The 21,155-nt window shown below is 37.9% G+C and overlaps 1 protein-coding gene and 1 non-coding gene across 3 annotated transcripts in view; both read left to right on the top strand.

Moving 5' to 3' along the window:
• Positions 1–21,155, top strand: part of LOC105492043 (sestrin 1) — a 107,679-nt gene that overhangs the window by 21,187 nt on the left and 65,337 nt on the right. The window lies entirely within an intron of this gene.
• Positions 14,840–14,944, top strand: LOC112428518 (U6 spliceosomal RNA). The gene has a single exon (XR_003020503.1). It is a non-coding gene; the product is annotated as a U6 spliceosomal RNA (small nuclear RNA).

The raw sequence follows: 21,155 nt of genomic DNA, 5'->3' as shown, positions 1-21,155 counted from the left end.
TATAATGAGACCAAACACATGTCATTAAAAAGAAAATAAGTCAAAACACCACTTTCTATTCATAGAAGAATGGCTTTTAAGGTAAGTAGAACTTCAAAAACTGTACTCTCTGAAATGTCTCTTCTAATATGATATATACCAGCTTTTAAAGCTGAGATTCTTTTATTTAGAAGTAACATTCTTTCAAACATCTTGGCTGTTAATGAAGAATATTTTTTCCTAATGAGTTTTGCATTTGTGGGTTTTTTCCCCTTTGTGTTTACACTGAATAAAAATTTACTCCTAATTCTCAGCTTGCAGCTTTTATGAGCACTAGATGGCACTCTTGCTCAACTAAAATCTAGTTTATCGCCCATGTTTTGGTGCTGTGGGTCTTAGAAGACGGGTTTGCAATGTCACAACACTTATGTTTTTAAAGGGGGGTTGGAGAAAAGAGAGCAAAGTTTCCAAATTTAAATAGCTGAGCTTAACTGATTTAGTTTTTCCGTCTATCGAGAAAATAACCGTATAATAGCAATGATATCAGTCATTTATTTCACAAATATTTTCTGAGCACCTACTATCTTTAATACTGTTCTAGGTACTCATATGCACTAATGGGAAAAATAGATAAAAATCACTACCCTCATAGAGCTTACATTAGAATGTTTGGATTTTTGTTTTTTTTTTTTTTGCAGGTGCCACTTTAAACTCTGTACATGCATTCACCCATGTAACTCACCCACTTAATAAGAGGAGGCTGAGACACAAAGAGGTTATCTAATTTGCTCCTGTTCACCTAGCTAGTGCAGATGGCAGTGCAAGGATTCAAACTTAGACATTTGGTCTCCAGAGTTTATTCTGTTTAATTTCAATACTATATGGCCTCTTGAAACTTAAAAAAACAAACAAACAAAAAAAACCACTTTATTTTTTATTCTATTGAATGCAAATAATAAAAGTTTACCTATTTATAATTTTTTCTAAATCTGCTTAATTCAGATATCCTTGCCATTTTATTTTTAAAAAATTGACTAGATAAAATGTCTGTATTTTTTGGTGATTCTGTAGTCAACTATCATGTTGCCTTAGCTCTCTTTCAAGTCACAAACACAGCTGGCCTTAAGTATATATTTAAGCATCTTTATATTCCTGTTTACTCTGAACTCCTTGAATTAGCCATACAGTAATTTGGATATGTTGTATTAAGAGCTCTACCACATTATGATTCAGTCATTGTATAATTAAACATGGGGCATCAAGTATGAAAAGTTACTGTTTTACTTGTCTGCTCTCTCCATTGTGTCATTTTACATTTTAGTAGTACTATATTTTGTTTATTAAAAAAATTAAAATCAACAATATACTATGAAGCCGAAAAATGATACAGAAGCCTAAATCACTTCTTAGTCTAGAGATGCATTTCATGATTTTTAGAGGGCAGAAGGAACAAATTTACCTTTCTCTAAAAACATGTGACTTAGGGAAATTATAGTTGTGTTTCTCAAGGACCGGAGTTGCATTCAACAACATACTTGTAAACTACTGACTATAGAAGGGAAATCACCCACTATACAATAAAAATATTTATGGTTAATTCACACATAGATAACCTATAATTGAAACTTGCCTTTCAGGAAGCTGAAATAACTAATTCTTAACAGCTAGCTAGCTCCTTTTTCTTTTTTGCTGAACTGTGTTAGAGGACAAAGCTGTGTTTTTGAAATGCTAATAATTAGAGTTAACTGTGTCTTAATTAAATTAAGTAATTAGTAAAAGAGGATCACTCCCTTCACCAGGGAGAAGAAAGTTTTCAGAGCAGAGATTCATTTAGTAAGATGCTACAATGTAAGCGTTCTCAAATTGAGGATTATTGCTATTTTAGGTGTCTGAGCCCCTTAAGTTGCATGCAGAACTGTGTACTCACTTGCATTTTCCTGAGAGCGAGCCCGTGTTTTATCAGATTTTCAAAGGGATTGTAATCTTAAAAGATTAAGAACCATTGCTAAAACTGGAGTGTCCTGTTGCGTGTTAAACTTGTTTTCCTTAGAGAAAAATTGAAGTGACTGAAATTGGGGAGTTTTAAACCAACAAAGGGAAAATTTTGTTGACTAAATGTTAGCTCATCCCTCTGAGTCTGCTGAGTGAGTGCAAGACACACTCTTGCAGTGTGTCTGGTGAATCTGGTGAATATTTGTGCTTGAGTTTCTTATGATGCCAGTCTTAAACTGGCAGGCCCACACCTGGCAGTTTACAGGTTAAAAGTTTAAGTCTGGCTTGCAGAATATGAAAACACAGGGAGCTCGGCTGAGCACAGCAGAGTTGCAACCCTCATGTAACATGAATAAGAAATACATATTAACACAGAAATGGACCCTAGACTGCCAGGGTCCGTATCCCGTTTCTGCCTGTCTAACCTCAAGGAGGTTACTTAACATCTCTGAGCTTCAGTTTTCAGCAAAATGAAGATAAAAGGACCTTCATCTCTTTAAGATACTTAACATTGTGCCTGTCATAGAACTTAGTATGGTAAAAAACAAACAAACAAACAAACAAAAACTATCTTTGTATATGCCTTAGTTATCTAAAATAGCACCTCTTCTTACCCTCTAGATCCTTAACCTTGATTTATTTTTCTTCTTTGCCCCAAACATGACCTGAACTTGTTATTTATGTATATATTCATTCTGTCTGCCCTAGTAGGTTACATGCTTCAGGAAGACTGAGACTTTTTCTTGTTCATTGCTGGATCCTCTAGGCCAATGCTATCACATACATTGTCCAATAAATGTTTGTTGAACGAATGAATAATGTTAGCTGTTATTATTACTTGGCAATTTCTACCTACCCTCCCTCCCATCTGCCTGGACTGGCTATAGCTTTTTCTCTTTAAATGAGATGGGTAAACCAGGAGGAAAGCCTCCTTCCCTACCTGGGTAGCTGAAGTCATAGCTTCAAAAGGAATATTAATTTCTTATATGCTCTTACTACTCAAGGTGTGGCCTGTGGGTCAGCAGCATCTGTATCACTTAGGAAAGATATTGGAAATGCAGAATCTCAAGCCTCACCCCAGTTCTACTGGAACAGACTTGAATCCTCAAATGATTCTAATGAATGTTATATAGTTCGAAAAATGGTATGTTGACCACTTTAAGAATTTTGGATTTTATCTTAAGAGAACCACTAAAATACTTTAGGTTGGAGATTACATTTTCAGGCTTTTGATTTGAAGTGATTAACTTGTGTTAGAAACAGTAGTTGTCTTTGGAAAAGGTAAAGGTAGTCATTGGCTGGGGACAGGAATGGGTCCAGGGCTTTTCACTGTATAACTTTTCATAAGCCCATTTCAACGTGGTGGGCCCTGGCCAGCAGCTGGCCTGCCTATGCTGTTCTCTCACCCGAATCCCATGCTCCATCCTACACTGTAAAGGATAGACACCCTGCTCTCACATCAGCTGCTGTACGTCCCACATACAGCTGCTGCCTGTCCACTTTCTGAACCTAAGGTTGTGCACATGGGCCTTGTGTTCAGCCATAGGAGGACAACCCATGTGTAGGCCCAGAGAGCAGGCTCAGCCCATTTGAGAAGAGATTTGTAGGGTTCCAAGTACCTGAAGCATAATCTGGGTGGGCACATGCCCTAGTCCTGTGGGCTTCATCTCTCAGAGGGGTACAGCTGGAGGAGGTCCACAGCAAGCCCTCTAAAGTGTAGGGTCCCCACTGTCTGGGTCTCAGGGACTTAACACTCTTTTGCACTTCCTCCATTCAATCATGTGAAAGTATTTTGTTCAATGTAACTCTGTTACATTTAAAAAAATAAAATGGAACATTAAAATGGTGGTTCTTGTGTGGGGCATGGATAGGTACAACAAAGGAAGCATGAAGACCAGTTAAAAGGCTGTTGCAGTGTTTCAGCAGTAGGTGATATAATGCTTAGAGTAGCGTGATAATAATGAAGATATGGTTTCATCACATTTTTAAAGTAATTCATTGCTATGTTGTTTAAGTTTCATAGGCTCAATATTATTAATTTTCTTAAGAGTTTGTGGAGGCTGGGTGCAGTGGCTCACCCCTATAATGCCAGCACTTTAGAAGGCTGAAGCAGGAGGATTTCTTTAGGCCAGGAGTTTGAGACCAGCCTAGGAAACATAGTGAGACCCCCATCTCAACAAAAAAAAATAAGTAAAAATTAACTGTGTGTCGTGGTGCACAGCTGTGGTCCTAGCTACTTGGGATGCTGAGGCGGGAGGATCACTTGAACCCAGGAGTCCCAGGTAACAGCGAGCTGTGACTGCATCACTGCACTCCAGTCTGGGTGACAGAGCAAGACCCTGTCTTAAAAAAAAAATTAATTAAAGTTTGTGGGAATTAAGCTTTCTGGCCCATTAATATTTGAAAATGTTTTTACTTTTACCTCAGATTTTGTTACAGTTGATTCAAATATTAGGTTAAAATCATTTTCTTTCATAACTGTGAATGCATGATTCAATTATTTTCTACTATCTGGTATTTATTATGAGAAATCTTATGCCAGCCTCATTCTTATTCTTTTAGTATGGAACTTGTTTTTTGTTTGTTTGTTTGTTTGTTTTATTTTACCCCTCTCTAGGAGCCTTGTTTTTCTTTTTTCCCAGCTTTTTTTTTAAACCTATCAAATAGTTAAAAAAAAATAGTACAGAAAATACCATATAACCTTCTCCTAAGGTCACGTATTATTAACTTTTTGCCACGATGACCTTCTCTGTTTTTTTCTCTCCTTTTGCTCAACCTCTTGAAAGTTACAAACACTTCACCCCAAAGTACTTTACCATGTTTTTCCTAAGAAGAAGGACATTCTGGGAACTTAAGATGCTCTTATTTATCTTTAGAGTTTGAAATTTCAGCTGGGCATGGCGGCTTACACCTGTAATCCCAGCACTTTGGGAGGCTGAGGCAGGTGGATCACCTGAGGTCAGGAGTTCCAGACCAGCCTGGCCAACATGATGAAACCCCATCTCTACTAAAAATACAAAAAATTAGCTAGGCATGGTGGCATGCGCCTGTAATCCCAGCTACTTGGGAGGTCGAGGCAGGAGGTCAAGGCAGGAGGTGAAGGTTGCAGTGAGCCAGGATTGCGCCACTGCACTTCAACCTGGGCAACAAGAGTGAAGCTCTGCCTCAAAAAAAAAAAAAAAAAAAAAAGAAAGAAAGAAAAAAAAATTTCACGGTGTATGTCAGAATGTTTCTCTCCCCTATACTTGGGTCTTTTCAACATAAAGATTGAATCTCAAATTACTCTTCTATCATTTCTTTTGTTACTTCTTCTCTATTATCTCTTATGTCTGTCCTTTTTTTGACCAGTAGTTAAGTGTTAGGCCTTCATCTTAACCTTTTTTCATATACCCTTTCTTTTTTGGTCTTTTTACTTTATATCTTGGAGAGTTCCCTGAACTTATCTTCCAAATAACAAATTTGCCCTTCAGCCCAGTTCTGTTATTCAGTTCTTCTATTGACATGTTTGTTTAGCAGCCATGTTTTTAACTTTCAGTAACTCTTTTGTATTCTCAGATTGTTACTTTAGCTGAGCAACTGGTTCTTACATTATGAGTATTTTATTCTCTGAGGATGTCAATTAAATTTTTAATTAGTTTATTTTCCTCCCTTCTGAATCAGCCACGATCCTAGCAGAAAACGGATGGCACACTCAGATGGGGCGACTAAAGACAAAAAGGACTGTCTACAAAGGTGTATGCAGGATTAAGAGAAACCAATAAGGGATGATGAGCATTCTGAACTAGTGACATCTGGAAGTCACTGTCCCCCCCAAACTTCAGGGGCAAGGGTTGAGTGTAGCTACTGGAACTCAATGAGGTCTGCAGCTATAAGAGAAGCCTGCCTGCCTAACAGGAACTGTGGCCTTCATTAGAGGAATATACCCACTTCTGCCTTCAGAATATTTGTTAGTGCCTCTCTATCATAAACCAAACAGTAAGGGAACCATAATGATACAGTCCGTAATGGTGAGCATTTGAAACACAAAACAGTTCAGAGTAGGGCAGGTACATAATTTGCAAGGGCAACTAGAGCATATCCAGCATACCTGTATTGTGTCTGTTTCATGCTGTTTAGGAAGACATCTTGATGAGTGGATTGAGACTGTGAAAAGAATAGTACTTGGGGCTGATCTGGTAGGATAAGGCAGCAGCAAAAATAAATTGCTGTCGTGAATAGTCAAGGTGAGTGCAGTTGAGAGTCCTGAGGAAGTGTGTATAGGATTTGAGTACTCAAAACTAAGAGATGGAAGAGGAAAGACCGGAGAGAGGAAGAGGTAATAACACAAAGCTATAGCCATAGAAATGAGGCTCTGCCAATGAAATGGCTCCCTTTGAAGAGCTTATGTTCCTTTTTTGTTTTCTTTGAGTTTGGAGGACAGTCATCATATTTAGCATTCAGTTTTGGGGAATTTTCTCTCCTATTTTTACTATCTTTTACCTCCAAAATGTCCATAAAAGACATCTACCCTTGATGACTGCACATTAATGATGCTCTGTGGAGTGACAGCAGGGTGGGCACTGTGCAGGAGGGTGCCATGGGAGCTCAGGGAAGTTGGTCATGGTGTGGAGGAGCTGCAGTGACAATGATACAATCCCTTTGTGCCCAGAGAGACTGGAGACCTACAGATGGGGAGGGGAAGTTGTAGTGAGTGAGGGGGCATTGAGATTCAAGCTGTTTTTTTGAACAGCAAGGGCTGGAGGATGGTGGGACATCCAGACTACAGGCTCTTGGAGTTATATACTCTTTCCCTCTTCAGAAAAGCAACCAGATTAAATTGTATTAGAATGGGCCAGGCGTGGTGGCTCATGACTGTAATCCCAGCACTTTGGGAGGCCGAGGCAGGTGGATCACGAGGTCAGGAGATCGAGGCCATCCTGGCTAACATGCTGAAACCCCGTCTCTACTAAAAATACAAAAAATTAGCTGGGCGTGGTGGCGGGCGCCTGTAGTCCCAGGTACTTGGGAGACTGAGGCAGGAGAATGGCGTGAACCCAGGGGGCAAAGCTTGTAGTGAGCCGACATCGTGCCACTGCACTCCAGCCTGGGTGACACAGCAAGACTCCGTCTCAAACAAACAAACAAAAACTTATATTAGAATGAAAGGTGAATAGTATACATTTTGAAAGTAGGCCTGTCTGAGGAAACGTAATTGGTTTTGCGAATATTGCACCAGAAGAACCAGGGCCAAGGAGATAATAAGATGATGATGGCTTTTTGCTTTTTTCCCCCAGATCTGAGAGTTTCTTTCGTATTCTGGCATCTGTTTGCTACTTCAAGTGTGACTTACATTTGCTGTACTGTAAGTCTTCATTGACACTTGACCCAGGCAAATCCATTTTTCTCTACATAGTCTCTCTGAAACTTTTAAGCTTAGCACTGTCTTTCACTATTGCAGCATGTTTCTGTTTGGAATGGTCATTATTTCTTCCCTTTTAAAGATAGTATCCATTTACATCTGTTGGTTATTGGAGTGGTATGGTGTGTCCTCCGTTTGAGGTGTCTTCATGAGCCCCTTTTTTCTGCTTCATATCACACATACCTGAAAACAGAAGACTATAGTTGACTTGTTTAGTTTCATCTTATTTTTATTAAAATTTAAATGCCATCACATGATCTCAGTGCTATGATACATGTCTGGATCTTCGTTACTTGAATTGGTCAATATTTCCTAAGGGAAATAGAGTAGACCCACATATAATTCCCATCTACTTTCTTTTTCATTTTATCCCAGAGGGATCCACATTCCTTCCTTACCCTAACTCACTGCAGGGAGACAGAGAGAAATAATAGCCCTCTTCCCCTACTGCTCCAATAAAAATCACAACAAATCATAGTGACTTAAAAAAAAAAAAAAACAAAAAAAAACACGAAACAGCAAACCTTCGTGATTTAAAAATAAGCAAGCTTGTGTTTTGCTTCTTCCCCTGTGAGGAAGCTACAGCAAAGGCTCTAGGGAGAGAGAGTTTGGTAGAAATCACAAGTGTGTGTATTTTTGTTTTAGTTTACGGACATATTATTAGGCCAGAAATCAAGATACAGGATCTAACAAAGGCTTTGTATTACCTGTCAATATATGTGTTAGTTGGAAATAATTGATTTGAATGTAGAACCAGGAACTGTTGTATTAGTTTCATAATTTTACCTTTCACTGAGTATGGATAGTAGTGATTCTTTTATTCCTCTTAAATTTGCCTCTTTTAAGATTTAAGGGGTGATCTTACTCTTAGTTTAGGCTCTTACGTTAGACAAAAAGGAGTTCTAACTTTGTAAAATACCTTCAGTGTATTGGTTTTAGATTCTAATTATAGATAATATCTTCTATTATAATAGAGAAAAGGTACAGTAATAATTTCAATATTTTAAAGTAATATCAAAGTAATTAATATTTTAAAGAAATTTTTTTTTGTATTTTAATAAGGGGTCAATATTTTAAGACACCAAGAATATTACAATCACATATGTCAGAAAGACGAATGTGTGATCCAGAGTCTTTTCTACACCTGAACACACATTTATTTTATTTTTTGGCCTGCAACCTTGTCCTTATTACAGTGGCCCAATATCTTGCTTTTCTTTGTTTTTTAATCCTCTAGTCATCTTGTTATACATTTGAAGCTATTTAAGAAAGAAAAATGACTCTGCTTCAGAGTTTCCTCCCTATGTCTTCATGATCAAATAGAAAGGAATGTGTGAGAGGGACAATTGGGTGATTTTTAAAAACCAAGTGAATTTATATTTTAGTTATTTCAATCACAGTGAATTGTTACTTCTTTCAAAATTGGAAAAATAAAAAGAAATCTCTGAAAATTGAATGAGTAAATGGAAACAGGAAAAGAAGAAACTAAATAACAATAGTTATTCTTAATCTGAGAATCATCATAATAAATAATAGTATTAGAGGAAAATAATATTTTTTTATAAACCTGTAAGAACACTGATAGTGATAATGATTCTCAGGTATGCCTATAGTTAAGGAAAATATATGCTTATAAAGGTTATGAAAATAGATGTAAAACTGGGAAATAATAGGAATAGAGAACTGAAAAAGAGTTAATGGGCTATTCAATTCGGGAACTTAGAGAGGGATTGAAAATAAGTGCAAAATTTTGCAATTCAAATAGCACAATTTCTTATGTGACAGGTAACCTATGTTACATACTTGATGAGGAAAACAAGAGGACACAGTACTATTCTTGGTAACTATTTTTAAATTGTCACAGTATGTAATATGAAGACATGCAGGCAACTAGAGTGTAGAAAGTAAAACAGAGGACTGGTTATTGTTGCTGTTGTTGCTGTTTTGCCTGTTACATATGTAGAGATTGCTAAATTGTTACTAGTTTATCACCACACAGATTTTGCCAACATGAAAGTATACTGTTAGCCATATAGACTTGTTTATACTTCATATAATCTATGCTTGCTCTTCCTTCCTTCCTTCCTTCCTTCCTTCCTTCCTTCCTTCCTTCCTTCCTTCCTTCCTTCCTTCCTTTCTTCTTTCCTTCTCTCTCTGTCTCTCTCTCCCTCGCTCTGTCTCTCCCTCTCCCTCACCCCACCTCTCTCTCTTCTCTTCTCTTCTCTTCTTTCATTTGATATTTTTTATGTCCCATGTTTTGATTTGGTGATGGATGATGAACTGTGGCTTTCAGATTTTCCTTTTGTTCTAAAGTACATACTATCCTAAATCATTTTCTATTTTGGTGTTAATTAGTACATCATTGGGCAGAGTATTGTCTAGGTAGCTGAATCCATGATGCTTTGGGGCTAAATACACTATTTTCCATTATAGCCTGATATGTGGACTAGGTCACCTTTCGGTTTATTGACTCTGAGCTAACTCTGGAGTCATCTATAAACCTTTATTTATCATCTTGGCATAAAATCAAGAACATAAGGGTATAGCTGTTTGAGGATTTGAATGATCATAGCCTGCAGGAAAAAAAGGGGGCAGTGGGGGAAACTCTAGAAGTTGACAGATATCAATCAAGCCAGTTTAGTGACAAGGCTAAATACTGGTTCACTAAGATTCTAAGACTATTTCATGATGATTTTACCATTCATTGTTAATTTCCATGTCATGAATTTCAGTTCTTTAGATCCAAAATCTATACATGGCTTAATTTTATTTTTTCTATTTAATTCAGCATTGATATGGGTAGAGTAAAAGGCTACAAGTTGGGGTAAATGAAAATCTAATTTTTTTTAGTTTTTTTGGCTTTTTTCTTCTTTTTTAAAAGGATAACTATTTTCAGACATTTTTGGGTACCAGACAACTTGTAGAAGGTATTTTTCTTCTTTTGAAATGCATTAACTTCACAATATATAATGAACAGCTTTGTGTGTAAGTGGTTAAAACTCCCCTGGTGAGGAATTTGTAGATTGAGTAGAAAGACAATCAAATTAAAAGATGGTAACACAAGACATATTTGAATCAAAGTATCATCAAAAGTTTAAAAGCAAAAGGATCAGCAAGGGTACATAGGAAAATGCAAAGGGGAAACAGTAGTAATCACAGCATTAATCTCAGAGAAGACCTCAGGATTCAAGGATTAGGCAAAACTCATCTTCACTGGCAAGATAGTGAGTTCTCAGTTGGGATGAGCAGACAGTTCCCCAGCTGTGGTTCCCTAAATTTTGATTGCTGTGTCTCCATGAACATTTCCATATCATCTCTATCCCCTCTGGTCCCATCACTGTAATTAAGTTGCCTATTGGGTATGGCTCATGGAAAATTTGGGGCAAGTCGTTGGTCTTTGCAGCCTGCTGGCCTTCCCCCGAACCCCCTGCCCAAGGGCAGACTTCCTCTCTTTTCTCATGTGCTCCCTCCCACCACCCCAACCTCCTACTTATTTCTCTTCAAACAGTTATTCCTGAGCCTATCTTGGCAGTTTCCTTCTCCTCTTCTCTCTAATATAGAGGTGTGTCTCTACCCTGGCTGACAGACATATTCATGTTCCCCTCTCAGGCCAGAAGCCTGCCCGACCTCTGCAAGGTGATTTTCTAGGACTCAGACAGGGAGGGCAGTGACCAAGGGCTGTTTCTCCCTGCAGGAAGACTTTATTACCCATTCATTTGGTATAATGTCAGATATCTTGTTCTCCCTGAGACCAACTATGAAGTGTGTTTCAAACTTTGCAGATGAAGTTGTATATTTACCTTCATACAGCAGTCCTACCTTATCTATGGTTTCACTTCCCTTGCTTTCGCTTACCAGCAGTACAGTGTAATAAGGTATTTTGAGAGAGAGAGAGAGAGACCACATTCACCTAATCTTTATTACAGTATATTCCTATAATTATTCTATTTTATTGTTACTTAATGTTTTTAATTTCTTACTGGGCCTAATTTCTAAATTAAGCTTTATCATAGCCATATATGTATAAGAGAAAACATAGTACATAGGGGGTTCAGTTACTACCTGTGGTTTCACACATTTATGGGGGTCTTGGAATGTGTACCCCACAGATACCAGGGGACTACTGTGTATTAATTCATGTTGTAATACACCTTTTTCTCTGTCTCTCTCTCTCACACGCACACACCACCTTAAAATTTTTATATATGACTTCTCATAGTGTTTTGGTTAAAGATAAATGTGTTTACATGGCCTCACATAATTAATCATCCAAAGTGGGACACTGTGAGAGAAGGGATTACGCCAAGTCAACAGGGGTAAGCCAAGATGAATAGTCAGCCTCCCTGCAGGGCCCTCCGTGGTCTGGCTGCTGACCTCGGCAGCCTCATCTTGTGATGTGCTCTTCCTCGCTCTGTGCACCCCAGACTTAGAGGCCCTCTTTGCTTGCTGCTTATGTTTGCTCAAAAGCCTTTGACATGCTTTTTCCTTTACCTGGACAGAGCTTTGCCTCTGCTCTCTTATTCATCTAATAAACTCCCCCTGTTCATTTTTCAGATTTCTTTCAATGCTAACTTCCTCAAGAATGCCTTCTAGGCTGGGCGTGGTGGCTCATGGCTGTAGTCCCAGCTACCTGGGAGGCTGAGGCGGGAGGATCGCTTGAGAGTAGGAGTTCAAGGCTGCAGTGAGCCGTGACTACCCCGCTGCACTCCAGTCTGGGTGACAGAGTAAGACCCTGTCTCTTAAAAAGAAAGCCTTCTAGAGCTTCCCTAACTTGATCCGTTCTCTCTCATTATTTCTCAGAGCACCATATTTTACCATGCTTACATAATTCTTGGATTAATTTCTGTCCTCCACTAAAGTGAGGTTTAATGTAGGTAGAGACCATATCAGGGTTTTCTCATCATTTATTTTTTCATCACTCATTAGGCACATAGTAAAAACTAAATAAATATTTGTTAGATTAATTTTTTTTTTTTTTGAGACAGGATCTCGCTCTGTTGTCCAGGCTGGCGTGCAGTGGTGCGTTCTTAGCTCACTGCAACCTCTGCCTCCTGGGCTCAAGCCATCTTCCCACCTCAGCCTCCCGAAGAGCTAGGACTACAGGTGTATGCCACTATGCCTGGCTAATTTTTGTATTTTTAGTAGAGATGAGGTTTCACCATGTTGCCCAGGCTGGTCGCGAACTCCTGACCTCAAGCAATCTACCTGCTTCCATCTCCCAGAGTGCTGGGATTACAGGTGTGAGCCACCTCACCCAGCAGGTTAATTAATTTAAAAGAGGAAGATGAATATCAAGTTTGCTGCATATTCCGAAATATTTAGGTAGAATTAATTCTGATGCATCCCCTTTAATTTTTGCTTAAAATACATAATACAATTTTCATTTATAGCAAAGTGTTCAAAATTTAAAATTTTTATTTTACATGTTATACACAAATATAAAATTTCTACATATTAAATTCATTGAAAAAAGTTTTTGGTCAAGGCTGTTTTTTTCTTAGATAGCATGCCTGTCTATTATTTAGGTTTAATACATGGAATCAGATGTGGTTTCACAGGTATCTATATTAGTACATTGTTCTTTTTTCCTAAGGGAAATGTAAAATTAGGAGTAACTTACTGTTGCTTTAATTTCAGATTATGTACATTTTAAAGTCAGATATACAACTGAGTTATGAATAATATATGTGAGGTATTTCAAAAAGTAAAATGCATTTTTAAAGAAATTGTTAACTTTCTGAGTAGCAATTTAATCACAAATTAAATCAGGGTTCATATACATGTATTGATTTAACCATTTAAATGTGTTTGATTTGAAATTGGTCTGTCCTGATGCAAGGACTGGGAGGGGAGGATAGAAAGAGCAGTGGATACTTTTCCTGGAGACATTGAAAGTTGCCTGGCATAAATTTAACACAGAGAGAAGGAAGATTATGTCATTATTCCTGATTCCCTTGGTCATTCATCTTGTGGAGAACAATTACTACATTCCAGTAACAAGTTTTCTGAAGCTTACTAATAGCTCTATGACACATTAAGTACTGATCTCATTTAATTATAATTTAAGTGAGATTAAATTATTCTATGTAGTTAAAGTAGAATCGAGCATCCTACAGATGCTGCACTAATTATAGTTATTGATGGCCTACTTTTTGTGACCTAAAAAGGTAAATGAGTGAGGGAATTGTCTTTGCCTTTGAGGAATTTTCCTTCTAAAATAGATTAGTTCACTGTCATTGCTGTTTATTTTCACCTAACACTTTTCTAGACTCTTCATAAAACTGCACAGTACTGAACTAATCAATAGAAAAGGCAGATGAATATTCTCCCAAAGGAAAAAAGACTTGGCAGGTCAAATCAAGCATGTCAGATCTCTCTTCCCACTCCAATTAGAAATTGTAAAGTCTGGCCGGACGCCGTGGCTCAAGCCTGTAATCCCAGCACTTTGGGAGGCCGAGACGGGTGGATCACGAGGTCAGGAGATCGAGACCATCCTGGCTAACATGGTGAAACCCCGTCTCTACTAAAAAATACAAAAAACACTAGCCAGGTGAGGTGGCGGGCGCCTGTAGTCCTGGCTACCTGGGTGGCTGAGGCAGGAGAATGGCGTAAACCTGGGAGATGGAGCTTGCAGTGAGCTGAGATCTGGCCACTGCACCCAGCCTGGGCGACAGAGCGAGACTCTGTCTCAAAAAAAAAAAAAAAAGAAAAGAAATTGTAAAGTTTTATAAACAGGCGCTTTAAGCAAAAGATGGGATCTATGGATCAGGATACATATACAAGACACTAATTTTAAAAGCTATTACATTTCTTAAAATATTTCTCTAAAAATTCTCCTTTTAAATTTTTTAGAATCTATTCTAGAAAAAAAATTATCCTTTGTTAATGTTTTATTTAGTGGTGTGGCTTTTTCCACAGATTAGATTGTTTACTCCTTCATCTAAAGTGTGTGTGTGTGTGTGTGTTTACATGTATGTGTGTTTCTCTTTTTTGTTGTTTGTTATTGTTTGTTAATCTATGATTAACAGAGGCCTAGCTTTGGTGCTTTCAGGCTGAGAACTAAAGGGATGATTTGTAGAAAACCAAAGTAGGTCAAAGAGTACCATGGTGTAGCAAAGGGGAAGTCCCTGAGTTTAGTCACATTGTCTTGCCTCTGGTGGAGTTCACGTTCATTGTTACAGTCTAGGCCTGTCTTCCTGTGAGTGGACGACATCGTCAAATTGCAGAAAAGTCTCGGGAATATTATCATAAGTAACTTTTTAAAACAATATGTTATTGTAAGTTATTTGAAGAGCCAGTAGGGGCAGCAAAGGAAAAATAAAAAAGTAGAACTGAATTTATCCCTAAATTAATTTCATAGATCAAAAGCAAAAATATGCATGAATATGACAGCTTCTCTAAGTATGATGTAAGGAGTACTGTGTGGGTCTCTGTGGGATGGAAACTAGCATTTCAAATTTTGCCCGCCTTGTGCTTGCTTCAGCAGTACATATGCCAAAGTTGGAATGATACAGAGAAAATTAACATGCCCCTGCGCAAGAATGACATGCAAATGTGTAAGCATTCCATATTTTAAAAATAAAAATGCAAACAAAATTTTGCCCTCTTATTCTGCTTTTTTATATATAGCCGTTATGGAAGTGACCATGTTTTGAAATCAAGGAGCTGTTTCAGGCTTTAGCAATCCATGTCATGTTCTGAAAATATGCAACTGAATAAACATTAAAAGCAAACTTACTGATCATTGCAGTAGCAACTATCACACTTTTATGAAACACCATTTTGTGTCTGCTTGGCTATGATTAAGCAGTACTATTAGAAATCAGGAATGTACTCTGGCTAGCTTCAAAGATCTTAGACTGTTTTTTAAATCTCAAAGTTAAAATGAATTTATCTTAAAATTAAATTTTAAGAAATAGCTTCCTTAGGTTGGTTAAATGTTAAGAAGTTATTATCTGTAAATTATATGTGTGTGTGTGTTTGTATATATATATGAAGTGATATATATGGAGTTACATAAATTTTGAAAAACTTCATTTTAAATTTGGTGTTTCCTCAAATATAGTATACTTGATATTTTGGATTATGTTATCTCTTACAGCAGGTTTATTCTCTGACTAAATTTCCTTTGTTTAGGTACCCCCCCACCCACCCACCCTTTATACGGGCAAGACACCCATGAGAATATTAAGCCTTTTAGCTCAGAGTTTTACTGAAGTTATTTTCTATTCTTGTATTTGCCAAGAATTGCTGACAACTTAAAAAGCTGTCATACAAGTGAACACCAGTTGCCTAGATTGTTTGATGATTTTGGTCAAGTGTGGATCGGGATTTCCTGTCATTTTTCTTCCTCTTCTGGGGATGCATTGCTTCTATCTCTGAGCAATTGTTCACTTGGAAAGAAAAAACAAAGCAAGGTCACTAGATCTAAATTACTTTGACTTCTGTGCCAAATGAAACTTTTCTTCTGTTATGTGTTACAATGTTTGGCATCTTTTGGCATCTAGAAAGAGATAAGCAGTTAGGAGGAGAATGTGGGATTATTTAAGAGAGATTTTTCTGAGCTGAATTCTCACTCTTTCTGTACAGTCACACATCTCCTAATGATGGACATACGTTCTGAGAAATGTCATTAGGCAATTTTGTCATTGGGCAAACATCACAGAGTGTACTTACACAAACCTAGATGGTATAGCCTACTGCACGCCTAGGCTATGTGGTGTAACCTAGTGTTCCCAGGCTACAAACCTGTATAGCATGTTACTGTACTGAATCCACACTGGCAGTTGTAACACAATGGTAATTATTTGTATATCTAAATATATCTAAGCCTGGGCAACATGGTGAAACCCCATCTCTACAAAAATACAAAAATTAGTCCTGTGTGGTGGTGTGTGCCTGTAGTTCCAGCTACTTGGGAGGCTGAGGTGGGAGGATCACTTGAACTCAGGAGGTCAAGGCTGCAGTGAGCTGTGATCATGCTATTACACTCCAGCCTAGGCAACAGAGCGAGGCCCTGCCTCAAAAAATTAATTAATTAATATATCTAAACATAGGAAAAGTATAGTTAAAAAAAAAGATACCATACAATATTAGGGGACCCTGTTGCATATGCAGTGCGTCATTGACTGAAACATCATGTGTTACATGATTGAACCTCATCTAGAGACAGCCAGTTCCTTCTCTTGGGCTGAAACATGTTCCTGGAATTCATGTGATATAGCAGATTATCATCAAGAGAAACTCATTTTCCTATGGATTATATGATCCAGCAGCTTGGAATACATTTCTGAATTCTTTGTGTTTTGGGGTATAGCTGAATGAAGTTTTTAGTATGTCAAAGGGAGACATGTTTTAAAAAGTTGGCATTCTACTAAAAGTATTGTAATTGCTTGCTGAATGAAGGGGATAATCCTTGAGACTGCCTTTAAATACTAGGAGTTCCTGCAGGACAGCCTGAATATTTTTTCTGGATCATGAAATGAACAACTGGGTTCCAGAAGATAAGAGAAGTATGAACTTCGGAGCAGAGGCAGATCCTTCAATAAGAGGAACCTTTCTTTAGAAACAGTAATTGAGTTTTGGGAATTGATGTCAGTCTGGAATGTGTTTGGCTGCAAATAACAAAAAACCCTACTATGTAGTAGAAACAGATAGGGGTCTGCCTCCACAAGAAGTCTTAATCAGGCAGTCCAGAGCTGATGTGATGTTCAACTACATTAATAAAAGCCCACTGCCATCCTTAGAATGTGATTTGTATCAAGGTTGTAAAAAGGCTGTTGTACCTTCAGGCATCACTATATTTCTGGCATCTATTGTTGTGTAACAAAATTTCCCTAAAACGTATCAGATTAAAACAATAAATATTAATTATCTCACATAGTTTCTGAGGGTTGAAAATTCAGGAATGGCTTAGCTGGGAGGTTCTGGCTCAGGGTCCCTTATGAGGTTGCAGTCAAGATACCAGCTGGGGCTGCAGTCCTCTGAAGGCTTGTTTGAGCTGGAGATCTGCTTTCTAAACTAACTCACATGACTGTCAGCAGGAGGATTCAGTTCCTTACCATAGGGATCTCTCTACAGGGTTCAAGGCATGGCAGTGGGCTTCTCTCAGAGCAAATGATCTGAGAGAGAGGGGAGGGTCTAGAGTGTGTGTGTCAGGGGAGGGAGAGGACAGATGGAGATAAGAACAAGATGGAAGTTGCAATGTCTTTTATAACCTAATCTTGGAAGTGAGCTATCACTCCTGCCATATTATTTTTTCACAGAACCCTGATACAGTATGGGAAGGGACTATACAAGGAAGTAGTCCCTTCAGTAGGCAGGCATCATTGGGAGCCATCTTGGAAGCTGCCTCCTACACATCACAAATAATGTGCTATGCAGCGAGAAGGAAAGGAGACAGTGCTAGCAGACTTCTGTTTGTATCTCATTGGTGATAACTGTGTAACATAGCTTCTCAAGGGAGGCTGGGAAGTCAGGTGTTTAACTTTCATAGCCTCTGTAGTAGAGACAGACAGAAGGAAGCTGGAAATGGAACTTGGGTTAGCCTACTGTCCATTTTCTGCCACTACCAGGGCATTTGATGACAGTGACTACTTTTAATTTGCCTGTATTGCCTCTTCTTAGAGTTAATGATGCATCTTGTAGGAGATTAGAAGTAGCCCAGAAAATTGCTTTTTGTGGTTGTTGTCTTTCCGAGACAAGGTCTTGCTCTGTCACCCAGGCTGGAGTGCAGCGGCATGATCATGGCTCACAGCAGCCTCAGCCTCCTGGGCACAGGTTATCCTCCTGTCTCAGCCTTTCCAAGTAGCTGGGAAAGGTGTAGGCTACCATGCCTCACTAATTTTTAAATTACTTGTAAAGATGAGGTCTCCCTGTGTTGCTCAGGCTGGTCTCAAACTCCTGAGTTCAAGCAGTCTTCCTGCCTTGGCCTCCCAAAGTGTTGGGATTACAGGCATGAGCCACTGCACCCAGTGAAAATTACCTTTTTAAAAGTGTGGTGGTTTCTCTAGTTGTTTTAGAAATAAAGTTCTCACTGGCACCTAGCTAACAGAAATAACTAAAGGTTACTAAATTGTGAATCATAAGTAGTTTGTTGTGAGGAAATTTTAGGTTGTTTTCTCCTTTGTATTCTTCTACATTTGTTGGCATAAAATATTTTGGCAGTAAAAATTCTGAAATCTAAAACTATACCCAATGCCTATGTTTTCAGATCTAAAAAGAAAAATTCTTCCCAACCACAAACATACTGAGTACCTACCATATATCATGGACAATTAGTATAGATCTTACACAATTTTTGGAAATTTAAAAATAATCTCTCTTAGGCACTATCTTACTTAGTGATAATTTTTTTGTAATGGTTACTAGACTTCTCTGAACCATATTGTTGATTGAAATAACCATTCTGGTTTCCTTTTTTTTTTTTTTTTTTTTTTTTGAGATGGAGTCTCACTCTGTTGCCCCCAGGCTGGAGTGCAGTGGCGTGATCTAGGCTCACTGCAACCTCCACCTCCTGGGTTCAAGCAGTTCTCTGCCTCAGCCTCCCAAGTAGCTGGGATTACAGGTGCCTGCCACCACACCCGGCTAATTTATTTGTATTTTTAGTAGAGACAAGGTTTCACCATCTTGGCCGGGCTGGTCTTGAGCTCCTGGCCTCGTGATCCACCCGCCTCAGCCCCCCAAAGTGCTTGGATTACAGACATGAGCCACTGTACCCGGCTACCATTATTTTTATTATATATTCTTTCATTAGTTAATACCAAATTACATTTCTGAAAAATACCACACAACTTGAAAACAAGAAAGTAGAGTCTGAAAAACTAGGGACCCAAGAAGGATTGGAGAGGAAAGTGAAGAGAGTTAGATGCAAAAAATAAATTGAAGGGAGATGAGGACCAGGATTATCCTACTCTCCCTTTCCTCTTTTCACCCAGGGACCAGGTAGAAAGAGGATTCTCTCTTCAGGAAGGAGAAGCACGTGGCTATTAGCAGGTAGAGGTGAGGATTAGAACCTTGTGTGGGCAGATGTCATGCCTCAAAAACGTATCCATATGTTCCGGACAAACGGCTGGTTCCATAGATATACTGGAACAACTGTTCACCTTCTTGAAGAAAAGTATGAAGTTTGGACCTACCTCATACTAACAAATAGAACTGCTATTTAATTTGACCTTCAGTTAGGGAAGGTCTTTTAAAGCATAAAAACAAAGGAAGAAAGCTTTAATGGAAAAGATAGTTTTGATTGCATAAAAATTAAGTACATCAAAAAGCACCTTAAATTTAAAATATAAACCATAAGTTGGAAAAATGAGTTGTATCATGTATGAAAAAGGTTAATATTCTTAATGTATAAAGAAGCTTATAAAATCAATAAGAAAAAGCAAAAGACAAAAATAGAAAAATGGATGTTATAAATAAAAATTTTGAACAAGTGTGCCAAAAAGCTCAGCTTCACAATGACAGAAGAAATGTTTTGGGGGACTATTATTTCTTTTGTGCCTGCTATCTTAGTAGATTGTCTTTCAGGAGATAATCCTCGTGTGGGTCAGGATGTTATAAACCAGGCTTTCTTATACACTGCTTATAGACACGTAAATTGGTGTAACACAATTTTATCTTTTTATCAGTAATTCCACTTAGGGCAAAAATAATACTTACTCCCAATAGAGCTCTAAAGGAATTCTTTACTGTATTTTTTAAGAATTATAAAAAATCAGGTATAAAAATATCTTTTGAAACTGTGTGTTTCACCTTTAGACGGTATCACTCTCTTCTGTTAAACTGAGAAAATTAATGAACTTATTTTTTCCTTCCTCTTACCTCCTATTTTTGTTAGGTTATTATTTTAATATTCTTAAGATTTATGACATTTAAGTTCTATTCCATCATCCTAACTTCTAGAGTTAGTCTCAGTTTCTATATTTAAGTAAATTTGTTGTTCATCATTGGTATGAATAATCGGCAGAAAATTAAATTGACAATTACTTAGATCTGTGTTCAGGGAATTTTTCCCAGATTCTCCCCAAAAAAATTAAGAAAAAAAGGAAAAGAAATGTCTTGCCAATAATATTAAAAATATAAAAAATTGACTAGGATAAAACTGGGACAAGAAGTAATTCCAAAATAAAGATGAAAACTACTAAAATTGCACAAAGTAAATGTAATTGCCCAGACCCAGAAGGAAAACCCAAACCTGTTAAATTTGTCTACATTTGGTTTATTTTAAAGGGTATTTAAAAGCTACCACTTTTTAAATTCCTGAAGTATGCATATTTATTAGTACAGATATGATAGGTCCTAGAAAATATTTTCAAAACTGAGCGAGTATTCGTCCTTCTAGTTCTTGATTCATGAAATCCTCCCTGTATGAATTTTCTTTCCCTTAATTGTTTGAATTTCAAATAAAAGCAGTGAAAGCATCTAATGCCTTCTCATTGCATTTAGGAATGCCTTCATGTGGCCCATGAGAGCTCTCACTGGCCCAGCCTCATCTCCCAGTCTCATCTCCGTATTTCCCATTGCTCTCTATGTTCTTACTTAGTTCACTGATTTTGTTACTGCTGTTGTTCCCACTTTAATTTATCGCAGTCTCTCCTATCTTGGGGCTTTCTCATGTTTCTCAGTCTGCATAGAATGTTCTGTCTTCCCCTCCCCAACACCATGCTTTATTAACACCAGCTTATCCTTTATATCTTAGTATAATTGTCAGTTACGCAGGGAAGTGGGATATGTGGCATATGACTTAAGCGCTCTGCTGTCTTATTGTCTGGGTTTGCATCCCAGT

Source organism: Macaca nemestrina, chromosome 5 (genome assembly GCF_043159975.1).
Source record: "Macaca nemestrina isolate mMacNem1 chromosome 5, mMacNem.hap1, whole genome shotgun sequence".
In the NCBI taxonomy this organism is placed as follows: domain Eukaryota; kingdom Metazoa; phylum Chordata; class Mammalia; order Primates; family Cercopithecidae; genus Macaca; species Macaca nemestrina.
Note: the sequence above shows the minus strand (reverse complement) of the source record. Positions and strands in the feature narration are given on the sequence as shown.